Raw genomic sequence first — 12,184 nt, 5'->3', positions numbered from 1 at the left:
TTATATGTGGAATCTAAAAAACTGAATGAACGAGGAAAGTAAACAGAAGTGGTCTCAGATATAGAGGAACAACTGATGGCTGCTAGTTGGGAGGGGGTGGGGATAAGGGAGAAGGGGAAGGGATTAGACAGCATAAATACGTAACTACAATATTGCCACAGGGATATGAAAGACAGTTCAAGGAATATAATTAATAATGTGATAAATATTTTGTAGGGAGTCAGGTGGTCACATATCTTGCTAGGGAGACTGCATCATGGATAGAATAGAGGCTTGATCACTACACTGTACACCTGAAGCTGATGTTGTATAATATTGTATGTCAACTATAAGTGAATATATATATATATATATATATGTATATAGTCATGGGACATGGAGTATAGTGTGGGAATGGAGTCAAGGGAATTGTAATAGATATGTATGATGATATTGGGGGGAATTGAGGCGGCGGATTGGGGGAGGGGGTTGTCACCTCGAGGGGTAAAAAGTATAACTATTGCACTGTGTTGTACAGCTGAAACTAATTCTAAAAAGTGTGTATTTCACAATAAAAAATAATAATTAACAAAAAGGGGGAAGGGATGAAAAAGTACATATTGATAGTTACAGAGTAGTCATGGGGATGTATAGTATCGTATAAGGAATTTAGTCAATAATATTGTAATAACTATGCATGGTGTCAGATAGGAACTAGATTTATTGGGATGATCACCTTGTAAGTTATTTAAATGTCTAATAACTATGTTGTACACCTGATACTAATATAATATTGTATGTCAACTGTAATTAAAAATTATTTTAAAAATGGAAAACAAATAAATAAAAACATTGTAAGAGAAAAAAATACGAACATAAATATTCAAACAATCGTGTTTTTTTGCCTATCAGGTTGGTAAAAATAAAGAACTTTAATTCCCGGTGTGGGCAAGAGCGTGAGGGTGTCCATGAGAGCATACGCTGGCATAGCATTGCATGTTTCCAAAAATCTTCACGGCGCTTAACTTTTGATCTGGTAAAACCCTTTCTAGGGATTTTTCCTGGTGAAATAATTACCCAGATGCAAAGCACAGGTGACCTGGAAGCACGTCTCAGCACACTCCCCACACCGTGAAAGGGGCCCCAACCGGATCTCCCGGAGAGCAGCCACACTCCCTCAGCCTTCTGTCTCTCTCCTTCCTTCTCTAACCACAGGTGCCCCTGAAACAGGCTCTGTCCTCGTCAGCGAGGGAGGAGGTGGGGGGCGGGGGGAGCACTCTAAATCCATCTTCAGACAGTGTGGGGAACCCTGGGTCCTGCTCTGCTCTGTCCTGCAGATGAGGCCACGGAGGCTGGGCCCAGATGGGTGAGGGTGCTAGCTGCTATCCTGCTGTCTGGTGCCAGGCCCCAGCCTCCACCCGCCTCTGGGGGAAACACCCCAGTTGGGGTTGCGAGGCTGCCTGCTTCCTAGGACCGTGCTGGCCGTGCTGCCCTGGATTAGCCTCCCAGACCTCCTGTTTCAAATTTGTTTCTACCAGCTGGAAAGGACGGGAAGCCAAGATGTTTACCTGAAACTATGGAGAGTTCACTGACTTACACGTTTCAAATGAGACCCGAAAAATAAATGCCAAGATGCAATGCTGAAGCAAGGAATGGAGGAAGGCCACCTCCCAAGCGATGTTAACCCTTTGAGACCAACACGCCCCAACAGCCAGGAAGGCCCAGCCCAGGGTGCTGTGGCTAAGGGCCCTTAGTCCAAGGAGGTGATGGTCCAAGGCGCTCCTGGCCCATGTCCAGTGGAGCCTGCAGCCTAGTGAGAGATGCAGACACTCCAAACGGAGACCCAGCCAGCTCAGAGGGTGACAGAAGGGTGAGCCCCACTAAGGGGGCCCCCGGGGAGGAGCTGCTGGGGAGCCAGCCTACCTGAGAGCCAGCCAGGCGCTCTGGGCCCCTGAGCAGGGGGCACCAGCAGCCTCACTTTGGTCGTATTACTTTCATCAGAACAGGTGGAGCTGTCCTGGAAGCGGTTTGGTGGAGGAGGCGGGGCTCTGTGGATGGGGAGGGGCTTGAGGAGAGGGAGGGGCTCTGTGGATGGGGAGGGGCTTGAGGACTGCTGCTTTCACCGGAACTCACTCGCCAGCGTGTTTTGAAAGCTGGAGTGTGAACCCTTCTCCCGGGGCCTGAACCAGATGGGAACAGAGGCGGGTGGCATCTCTAGAAGCCATGTCTGCAAAAGCCAGAGGAAGTGGTGGCCCAACTGAAAATGCACACACCCCCACCCAGCCCTTCCACAGACCGCCCCTCTGAGAGCACCCTTTGGTCAGGGCTGAGGTGGGGGTCCTGGGGCAGCCTGCCTGTGTGGTCCGTTCAGATCTGGGGCCAGGTCCCTGACCATCAGGTGCCGACACTCTGGCTGGACAGATAGGGGGCCAGGGAGGGACCAGCACCAGGCCTGAGCCAGAGCATCTGGATGCCAGCTTGGCCTAAGAGAGGGGACTGTAGCTCCCAGGACACTGGACACCCAGCACCAAGGTGGGCCCCTCCTGTGCCCCACCGCCCACGCCCTGGCCAACGCTCTAGCTGCCTGGCCTTTCGCTCCTCACAGCTTGTTCTGTCCTTGGGACACATGGCTTCAGGCCTCCTCCCAGGGACTTCCTGGAGGGGGCCAGCCGGTTCCCAGCACCCCTCCTGCTCCCAGCCTCCTCAAGTCCACGCTCCCCATGTGTCCCAACCCCCCACAGAGATGAGCAAGGCTGGAGGGGCCAGGGCCTCACGCCTGCCCAGCCTCAGTGGGTCCTTGCATCCTCCTGAGTTAGTGGTGAGGTCACCAGTCAGCCCAGTCAGGGTGGCAGTGGACCGTCCCCTCTTGGCATCCCTACCCTGCCAGCCCAAGAGTATCTGTGACCCATTCTGGCCGGTGGCTGGGGCTCTGAGGGGTAGCACAGGCTCTCCCCTGGACCAGGGTCCTCACCTGGCCTCTCACGTTGGGTGTTAAATGGCGGGACAAGGGCCTGTAGGAGTGGCCCCTGCCTTCTCCCTCACCGCATCGCACACTGCCTTTCATGGCCACACGGTAGCCCACTCTTTCCTCACATGACCCTGTGTCCTGGCCCACCTCTGGGGCCCCATGGAGGCGGGTGATGGACCAGGTGGGACACGGGGGACAGCCCTGATTCAGCGGCAGGCTGCTCCCTGCCCCACCCCCCGTGGCCCCGGGCCTCACCATCCCCGAGGGTCCCACAAACCCCAGCTCCTCCCAGCCCCCACGCCTCAGGCCTCCGCTGCTCCTCCTGGAGGCCCCAGCCTGCGTTTCCCGGAGCCACTGCCCCCGCCCACGGCACGCTCGCCTGCGCTGCCTAGCCAGTTCTTTCAACACGATGTTACTTAAATAAAGCCGTTTCCCAGGTGAGAGGGGCACCCATTGCAGATGGAGGCTCCGTGGCACGGTGAGAAGGGGCCTCGCCACAGCCTGTCCTGGGCGCTCCGTGTCCTCTCTGTGCGGGATGTCCCTCCAGTCTTTAAAATACGTTTCTTAAGTTTTACTATGGAACTCCCCCACACACAGACGCAGCGACAGTGACCGCCTCACGTCCAGTAGGTGCGGTGTTCACCCTGTGGCCTCGTGGGCTGAGGAGCTGCCCCACTCCGGTCATCACACCTTGGGAACCCCCGGCCAGCAACGGTGCGTCCTGTCTGGGCTCACTGCCTTCAGCCATCTCGCCTCTGCTCAGCCTTCCCTCCCACGTGCTCACACCCAGAACCTCGACCTCATCTCTGTCCTTGAGTTCAGGGCAAACTTTCAGGGGGGCCTGCGGGGTTACAGGCCCCAACAACACATTCCCCAACAGCCCCTTGGCCCAGGTGGCCCCTGGAGGCGAGGGAACCAGGTGCTTTATAGCTCCCACTCCCACCCTACCAAACACCCCAAGAATGAGTGACTAGCACATGACACCCAGGAAGTTCCCCAGGGCGTGGGGACACGAGTGGAGGTCCCAGGGAAGGACCTGCCCTTGAGCTCCTGGAGTGGCAGCTCCGTGAGAGCCTGGCAGAAGAGAGTCCCAGGGTGGACACACTGGAACTGAAAGCCCCCCGCGCCCCAAACCCTCCCACGACCACCACACTGTGGGCACTGGTGCCCCCCGGTTCTCTCTTGGTGAAGGACCGCAAGTAAGACCCTGAAACAAGTCCCCACCTTATGGCAACAAATCACCTTTGCTGTCAGAACCTCTTCCCCCCGCCCCACCCTGCCCCATCTGCCACCCCCAGCACATAGAGACTCACTCAGGCCCATCCTGGCGGCCTCCCGAGCCCTCTTGGCAGCCAGCAGCCAGCAGCCAGCAGCCAGCAGCCAGCAGCCGGCTGGCAGCTTTCAGGAAGTAGCAGGGGTCCAAGTATGTTCTCTGTAAAACTCCCCAACCTCAAACAGAGTGAGTCCCAGAGATGGCCAACCAGGTGGAGTGCAGTCTCGCTGGTGGTGACGCTGTGGTTTCGTCATTTTCCTGGGGGCAGATGACAGGAAGTGGGCCCAGGCACACTTCTCCTTTGGTCTAACAACAGTGCCTTCTGTGTTCACTCAGGACTTCCCAGCTGGCTCCCAGAAGTTACCTAGCATCTCCGTCCCAGACAGATGTGACAGGACACATGGGGACAGGACCCTCGAGAGACAGCTCCTCTGGGCAGGGCCTGACATGGCGCCTCGAGAGCAGGGTGGGCACAGAGCAGGCCAGCCTCTAAGATGCCTTGTCCTCCCAGGAACACCCGTGGTGCTGGGAGCTGGGCCGGTACTGCTCACCGTGAGCCTAGGCCAGCTCCTGACCACCCAGCACCCAAGCACAGGCCCAGCCACTCCACAGGTGCCATCCCGCCTGCTTCCTGCCCTGGGGGGTCTCACAGGAGGGAAGGGGCCTAAACTTGCCATCCTTGCCCTGCCTCTGACCCCTCAGAGCTGACCCCAGCTGGGCCCAGTGGCCTCTGCCATTGGGTTGCTCCCTGAAGGGCCACATGGGGTCCTTGGGACACAGCATCGTTCACTGGGGCACTGCCCACCCTGGCAGGCATGGCTGCTCATCTCTTCCTGGCTTACAGGCTGCCAGGCTAACACATCTCACATCCAAACACATGGACCAGTTTCCTGGAAAACACTGGTGACTGCAGGCAACCCTCCTCTTCTCCCAACCACTCTCTGCCCACCGGGCTGGTCCTAGGTTTCGGGGTGACACGAAGGGCACTGTGTCCACTAGCGAGGCCCGAGTCGGGCCTGGCTGCTTCAGCCCCTGGAGACAGAGCTGTGCCACTGACACTTCTGGGGCATCTGTGCCCAGCAGCAGGGACAGCACATGGCGGTGCATCCCAGGCAGCCACACCCCGTGTCCAGGGCCGGGAGAGCCTGTGGAGCGTGCACCCTCCTTCTGGGCACAGCGGGCCTCTTGGTTCCGCCTTGACAGGGTTCTCTGGGTGCTGTGTGTGGCTGCAAGTGCCTAGAAAGCTGGGTCTGTAGCATGTGTAGGTCTGAGTCCAGGGCTCCCCTCAGCCTTCCGGAAATGCCTGCCAAAGTGGCTGTGGTGTGTCCACGGGCACTGCCCACGGGTGTCACCTGCCTCTCAGGGGCTCAGCCTAGGACGGCCTTCCCAAACATGCAGCAGTGGGCGGAGCTGAGACTCTGGGCGTCCAAGAACCACTGGCCCTTGGCAGTGGCCTCCAGGTGCCCAGGACCCATGAGAGGGCTGCTAACACTGTATGCTGGTAGCCCCAGCACTCCCCTGGGACCTGTTTCCTTCTGTACCCCCACTTAGGGGTCCCCTGCACCCCAGTCGATGGGCCCAGGTGGAAATGGGGAAAGGACCATGTCCCCTGAGACTGAGTTCATGCAACAAACCAGCCCGCCCGCACCCCAGGTAATTCAACGACAAGGAAGACGATTGAAATCCTTGATCTTCAGCTCCTAAACAAAACCACACCGCGGGTCTGTACCACTGGTGCAAAAAGCCCGGCGTTGGAAGAAAACCTTACAAACAAAAGCACTCGAGGGGTCTTGCCAATGCCGTCCTACCCCCAATGGCAGGGCTCTGAGGAACCACAGGGCTTGGTCCCAAATCTCCCCCTTAACTGACCTGGAGAAACCATGCGTGGAGGACTGACCCTGTGTGTGTCCTGACTGACAGTGGGGCTGCCTCTGGCTGCTGAACCCCACGCCAGGGGTCTCCAGCGGGGCCACGCAGGGGTCTCCAGCGAGCCTCTGCAGGCTCCTGTCTCTGCACCTGTCCCATTTGTTTGGGCCCTTTGAGAGGCACCCACCCTTTTCTCCTTAGTTCCTCTGCCCCATTCACTTATTGGGCTGAGATTTCTTAGCAAAATATCGTGTTGGAGTTTCTTTCTCCCAAAAGGGGAAATAATTCTAGAAATTGAGAGCGACGACCCAAACGGCCAGCTGGGCAGATGGGATGAGCCTTCAACGTCTCTGACGGCACTGGAGCTGATGCTAAGGACATCGGTTATCTGGGAGTGGCCATGGCAGAGCGGTGTGGGGAGAGAATCACGCACCCTGGTGCCGCTCTCCAGGCCATCTTCTCCCGCCTCTGGGGTTGTCCCTGGGCTCCTCAGGGAGGCAGCCTCAGCAGGCAGACCCCCAGGCCAGCGGACAGTCCCTGGGGTATTCAGTGGGGCAGCCGGGCCAGCCAGGACTCAGGAGGGAGCCAGGCAGAGCCAGCCTGTCTCTGGGACAGGATGGGGCCACACAGCCACAGGAGGAGGCTTGGTTGACAGCTGTCTTATTAGGCGCCTGCTGTGTACCACAGCCCAAAGCAGGGGTGAGGCACCCCCAGGGAAGGCACCCTGGCCTCCCTCAGCCCCACTGTTCTCCCAGGCCATTGCACCCAGACCCTGGCTCCAGCCCTGCAGCCCCCCAGCATCTCCCAGGACTGTGGCCCTTGGGTCCTGCCCCCATACTCAGTGGACTTTAGAAACTGTTTGTTTTGCCCTGAAGGTCCCTTGACACAAGAAGGGCCGCGAAGACTAGGGCCACCCAGACCTCCCCAAGAGGAACAGCACAGCGCCGGTGTGCCTAGCCCCTCTCCTGCCCCTCACCTGGGCACCTTGGGAGGCTCTGCCTGGGCACCCAGCCCAGAGGTCAGAGAAACGGAGGTGAGTGGAGCCCTCCAGGGCAAGGTGGAGTAGCTGTCTGAGCCTCTGCCCTCCCTCCAGCTCTCAGTGTCAGAGGTCACCAGCAGACGGGGAACGAAATGGGCTCCTCTCCATGGGACTCCTGCCTCCAGAGAACCCTGGCCTCACCCTCACCCCCTTGCAGCCGTGGTCCAGGCTAGGACCAACCCCAGCGCCCCCAACCACCGTGATTTTGCCCTCAGGGGACATTTAGCCTTTCTGGGAACATTTTTGGGTTTCACTGAGGGAGGTAAATAACATTTCATAACGCACAGGACAGCCCCTCCCTCACGACAAAGATCCAGCCCCAAATGTCTACTGTGCTGGGTGCCTGTGGGTGGGGGCCTGGGGCAGGCCCCCTATTAGGAGTTACTCTGCCCCCCACCAAACGGCTCCTGTTAGAGCCAGGAGGCCAAACAGAGGAAGGGGCCCGGCCCTGCGAGAGGGCTGCCACTGACCCCCACCCTGCCCTGGGGGAGCTCCTAAGCTGCGACTCCACGCCAGCAGTCAAGGCCAGGGCAGCCTGACCATGGGCCCAGCCCTGGGGCGCCCAGCCGGTCAGGGACCCTGTGCTCCCCCCCACCTGTAGCCCTGCTGCTACAGAAAAACCAGCAGTGACTTGGGAGGGGAACGGCCAGGGGTGGGGCCGTGGTGGGTGCTGCCACGAGGCAGCGCCCCACGTGGAAACGCTGGGCTGCCGTCTAGCTCTCCACTCACAGGGGAAACAATCCGGTTTCCTCTGTAGGCAGTCAGACTGCAGCCACCTCAACCACCAGCAGTCTGGGAAACACCAGGTGGGTGAGGCATCTGGGCTGGGGGACTAGGGTGGACGCACCGGCTCGGTCTGGCCATTGGCTCAACTCCACAAGCATTTGCTGAGCGCCTGCTGTGTGCACCACCGGGAACAGGTCCTGGGGGGGTGAGGCCTCTCGCCCCCAGGGGCCCACAGCCCAAGGAGGCACCAGAGACAGGCCACTGTCGCCACCCTGGGAGTGGGGCCACAAACATGGAGTTCGGCCAGAAGCCTTGCAGGGGGGCCTGGGGCTTGAGCTGAGCCAGCCGAGGCCAGGAAGGGCTTCCTCCAGCACAGAGGGACTCCTCCCAGGAGCACACGGGGAGTGGAGGGGCCAGGACTTCACAGCTTGTCTCCCAGAGCTGGCAAATATCACATGCTACTCTGCCAAGTGTCAGGGTGAGGGCAGAGGCCAGGGATGTGGGGCGGCTGGGGCAGTGTCCAGGGCCAGGACAAGGTGGAGGGTGTCAGGGGCTTGGGCCCAAAGGATATGGGTGGGGAAGGAGGCAGCAGGGGGGGCTGGGCATTGTCAAGTGCAAGGCCATGTCTGGGGGCCATGGAGGGGCATGGAGAGGTGCCCAGAGGACACTCTGGGGGGTCCCAGGGACTGAGAGGCGAAGCAAGGCTGGCACTGCCCAGTCCCCTGCCCATGGTAAGATGAGGCAGACCAGAGGGCGAGTGGGGTGCAGCAGGGGACGCTCTTCCCATCTCACAGAAAAGTAGGTCACAACAGAGGAGCTTCCCCACTTCCTGCCCCTCCCCTGAAGGCCCCCCACCATCTCCCTGCCACCTGCCCGGCTGAGGCTTCCTTCCTGGGTGGAAGGTGACCACACAGCCACCTGCATGGACTCCGTGACCATTCCGCCTCCTCCCCCCACTCCCACCAGCACCCCGGTGGTGTCCTCACTGGCCCATCACTCATCTTTACTGGGCACTCGCATGCACACACACAGACATGTACACACACAGACATGTGCACACACAGAGACACACACACACAATCGCACACGGACACTGCCGGCACAGGCTCCGGCTCCGGGCAAACCAGGAGGCGTGAGCAGCGCTCTGGGCTCCAGGCCCACCTGCCTATGTGACTGGACAGGCTCCCTGGGGGTAAGAAGGGATCAGGACCCAGGTGCTGAGACCCCATCTGCAAAGCACTCAGCAGTGCTGGGAGGACGTGTGGGGGGGTGATGGGCAGGGCAGGGGCTGTGCTCAGCTAGGACATCAGTGTCCAGCCTCATCCTGGCCTCCTTCCCCAACGTGGCTGCCTCTCTGGGGCCTGTGCCAGCCTCTCTGTCCTCTCTCCCGGTTCTCTGCTGGTCCGGCTGGGGGAGATGGGGAGGCGTCCATCTCTGCACCATGAGACTTAATTTGCTCAGCTACTTGGAGTCCCTGGAACCGCCATATGAACTGTAGGATGAATTTCTTTCTGCAAAAGCATGACTGAGGTTTTGATGAGGAGGGTACTTTGGGGAGTATTGACAGCTTATTGGTAAATCTTCCAATCTACACACGTGGGATGTGTTTCTATTTGTGTCTCCCTAAATTTCTTTCCACAACACTTTGCAGTTTTCATTGTACAAGTCTTTCACCTCCTTGGGTAAGTTAACGCCTAAGCATTTTATTCCTTCTGGTGCCATTGAAAACGAAGCCGACTTCTTAATGTCCTTGGCTGTCCGCTCATTATCCGTGAGCAGGAATGCAGGTGACGTCCATGGGCTGACTCTATAGCCTGCTGCTTTACTGATTTCATTTACTCATTCTACCAGGGTTTTTTTTGTGGAATCTCTAGCATCTTCTACATGCAAGATCAAGTCATCTGCAAAAAGATAGTTTTACTTCTTCCTTTCCAAGTTGCATCTGCCCAAAGAGCCCTTTTCATCCACTTACATAAGCGAGGCCCTGCCTAAGAATTAATGTTAACTCTATTCTACAAAAAAGCATCCGGCCCCACAGCCATCTTTTCTCTGTGTTGGCGACTACGCCGTCCCTGGAGCCACGGGGCCCACTGGTTCGTGGAGCCTGGCTGTCCAGTCCTAAGGCCCCTTGTCCTTCCAGCCCCAAGGGTCCACTTGGGGAGACTTTTAAATATCACTCCAATTGATCTACCAGTCATAGGACTAGTCAAACTTTTTATTTCTTCTGCACAGTTCTAGTTCCCTAATAATTTGTCTATTTCATGGTTTCAGAAATGTTGACAGTATTCTTTTTTTTTTTTTAAGATTTTATTGGGGAATTGGGGGAGGGGAACAGCGTTGGGGAATCGGGGAAGGGAAACAGACAAGTTACTGTCCTTTTGTTCTTCAGTCTAGCTGTGGAGGACGTTGCTTCACTGGCGCATGTTGGTATTATGATCATTGCGCTCTTCCCGGGTGAGGCAGATCGGTCGCCAGCCTCGGCCACTCACGGCCGCTCACGGTGGCTCTTGGCAGCTCATGCTGGCTGCCAGCCACTCACGGTAGCCTATGGCAGCCCAATGCAGCAGGGGCTGCAGCCTACGGGGGCAACTCACGGCAACTCAGCTCCAGGTCGAGCTGTTGTTCACCATCTTGGCTGTAGAGGGCAGTGTCACTGGCCCTCATGTGGGATCCAAACCTGGGCTCTGCTGCTCAGAGCTGGTGTCCCAAGCCAACTCCTAACGAACGCGTCACTTGGCTGGCCCCTTTGACCCATTTTTAAATTGGATTGTTTCTTTACTGTTTAGTTCTGAGAGTTCAGTACATATTCTGACTACAAGTCCTTTATCTGATATATGGTTTGCAACATTTTTAAATCTTCAATTATATCCTCTTTTTTAAACTCGTGTTATTTATTTGTCTTTTCTTTTGTTTATTATTCCCAGAAGTCGGTCTGTTTCATTTCACTGGCTGATGACGAGGACTAGACTTCCCCTCTCCACGCCCCCTCATTCTGCTCTCGTGTACAGAGGACAGGTGCTGCTGGCTCCCACTAACGTCCTGTGCTCCCTTCCAGTGATGGCAGGACTGCAGGCAACGTCACGGCGCGAAGAGGGGAGTCCAGTCGGACCTACCCCTCCTCCATGGAGCTGGGCCCTGGGTGGGCGTCTGGGCTGGAGGCTGGCAATGTCCACTGAAGGGCAGGGTCTGCTCCAGACGCAGTGTTTCCCTGCTGGTGCTTGCGCGGAGCTTTGACACGGGGTGGGGGCAGCCCCTCTCCTTTGTCCCCCAAGACACTGAATGACGCATGACCCTGTCTCTGCCCCTGCTGGAAATTTTCGTGGTTCAGAGAACCCCCAGCCGCCCTCGGACGGAAAGTCAGCCGGGTCCTTCCCAGCAGTGATTGAAGTTTCCCAACCACTCAGCAGGCAGGGAGGCGGGCTCCGGTGCTCCGCAGGCCTCCGACCTAGGTTTCCCCGTCTCCGGGTCTTTCCCCGCCAGGCCGGGAGGTACGCAGCTCCCCAGCCACGACCGCCGCCAATCCCAGCACTGCCCCGCCGCCTGGTGGCCGCTGCGCGCACTGCACGCGCCAGCCCCGCTCCGGGGACGCCGCCCTGGGAGTGGACCTTGCAGCGGTCTCAGCGGCCCGGAGCCCCTCCCCCGTTGCAGACTCGGAGATGCCCTGTGACAAAAAAATCCTGAGGTGTTTTAAACTAAATGGCAGCAGTCAGAGAGTGACAGAACAATGCGCCTGGTAATAGCTGTGGACCATCTACTGCTCACACTCCAGCTTGTCTGCGGAACCTCGTGCCCGCTTCTAGGTGGTGGTTTCCACGATATCCAGGGAGGGGGCAGCCAGTCTCCGCCGCTTCTTATTGACACGCGCGAACTTTCCAACCCAAGGGAACAAACGCGTCTTCCATGGACTCTGCGCCCCCCACCCTAGAACTGCCCCCCTCACCTTCGGGTGCCCTCTTGGCCACAGCCAATGTAAATACTTCCAGGACAGAAACCGCTTGCGTCTCCCCGACACACTTGATGTATAAAAACACTCAACAACTCCCGGACAGCAGACACGTCGTTGTCTTTTCCACGGCTGCTGCTGCTGCTGGTTCAGACGCCCGGCCCCAGGACCTGGTCCTTCTTGCTAGCCATGGCCCAATAAACCCTTTCTTTGAAAAAAAACGCTCAGCCTTGGAAGTTAAAACGTTTTGTTTAACACCTGCTCCCCTCTCCAGCCCACCTCACCCGGCGCCCAGCAGCACACCCTCCACCCCGGCCTGACCGCTGGACCCGGCACAGCAGTGCTGGGGCAGGCAGGGGCAGCGGTCGGCACCCAAAGGGAACTTCAGGC

General features: G+C 57.9%; 1 protein-coding gene across 1 annotated transcript in view; it reads right to left on the bottom strand.

The window, feature by feature from the left end:
* Positions 1–4,395, bottom strand: part of GPR132 (G protein-coupled receptor 132) — a 15,133-nt gene extending 10,738 nt beyond the window's left edge. Inside the window, exon 1 of the mRNA XM_019639202.1 lies at positions 4,261–4,395. The gene's annotated coding sequence lies outside the window, so the exon portion shown is untranslated. The remainder of the gene's footprint in view (positions 1–4,260) is intronic.
* Between the last annotated feature and the right edge of the window lie 7,789 nt (positions 4,396–12,184).

The sequence above is a fragment of the Hipposideros armiger genome, unplaced genomic scaffold (genome assembly GCF_001890085.2).
Source record: "Hipposideros armiger isolate ML-2016 unplaced genomic scaffold, ASM189008v1 scaffold_43, whole genome shotgun sequence".
NCBI classification, from domain to species: domain Eukaryota; kingdom Metazoa; phylum Chordata; class Mammalia; order Chiroptera; family Hipposideridae; genus Hipposideros; species Hipposideros armiger.
This window is presented reverse-complemented; position numbering and strand designations above follow the sequence as displayed.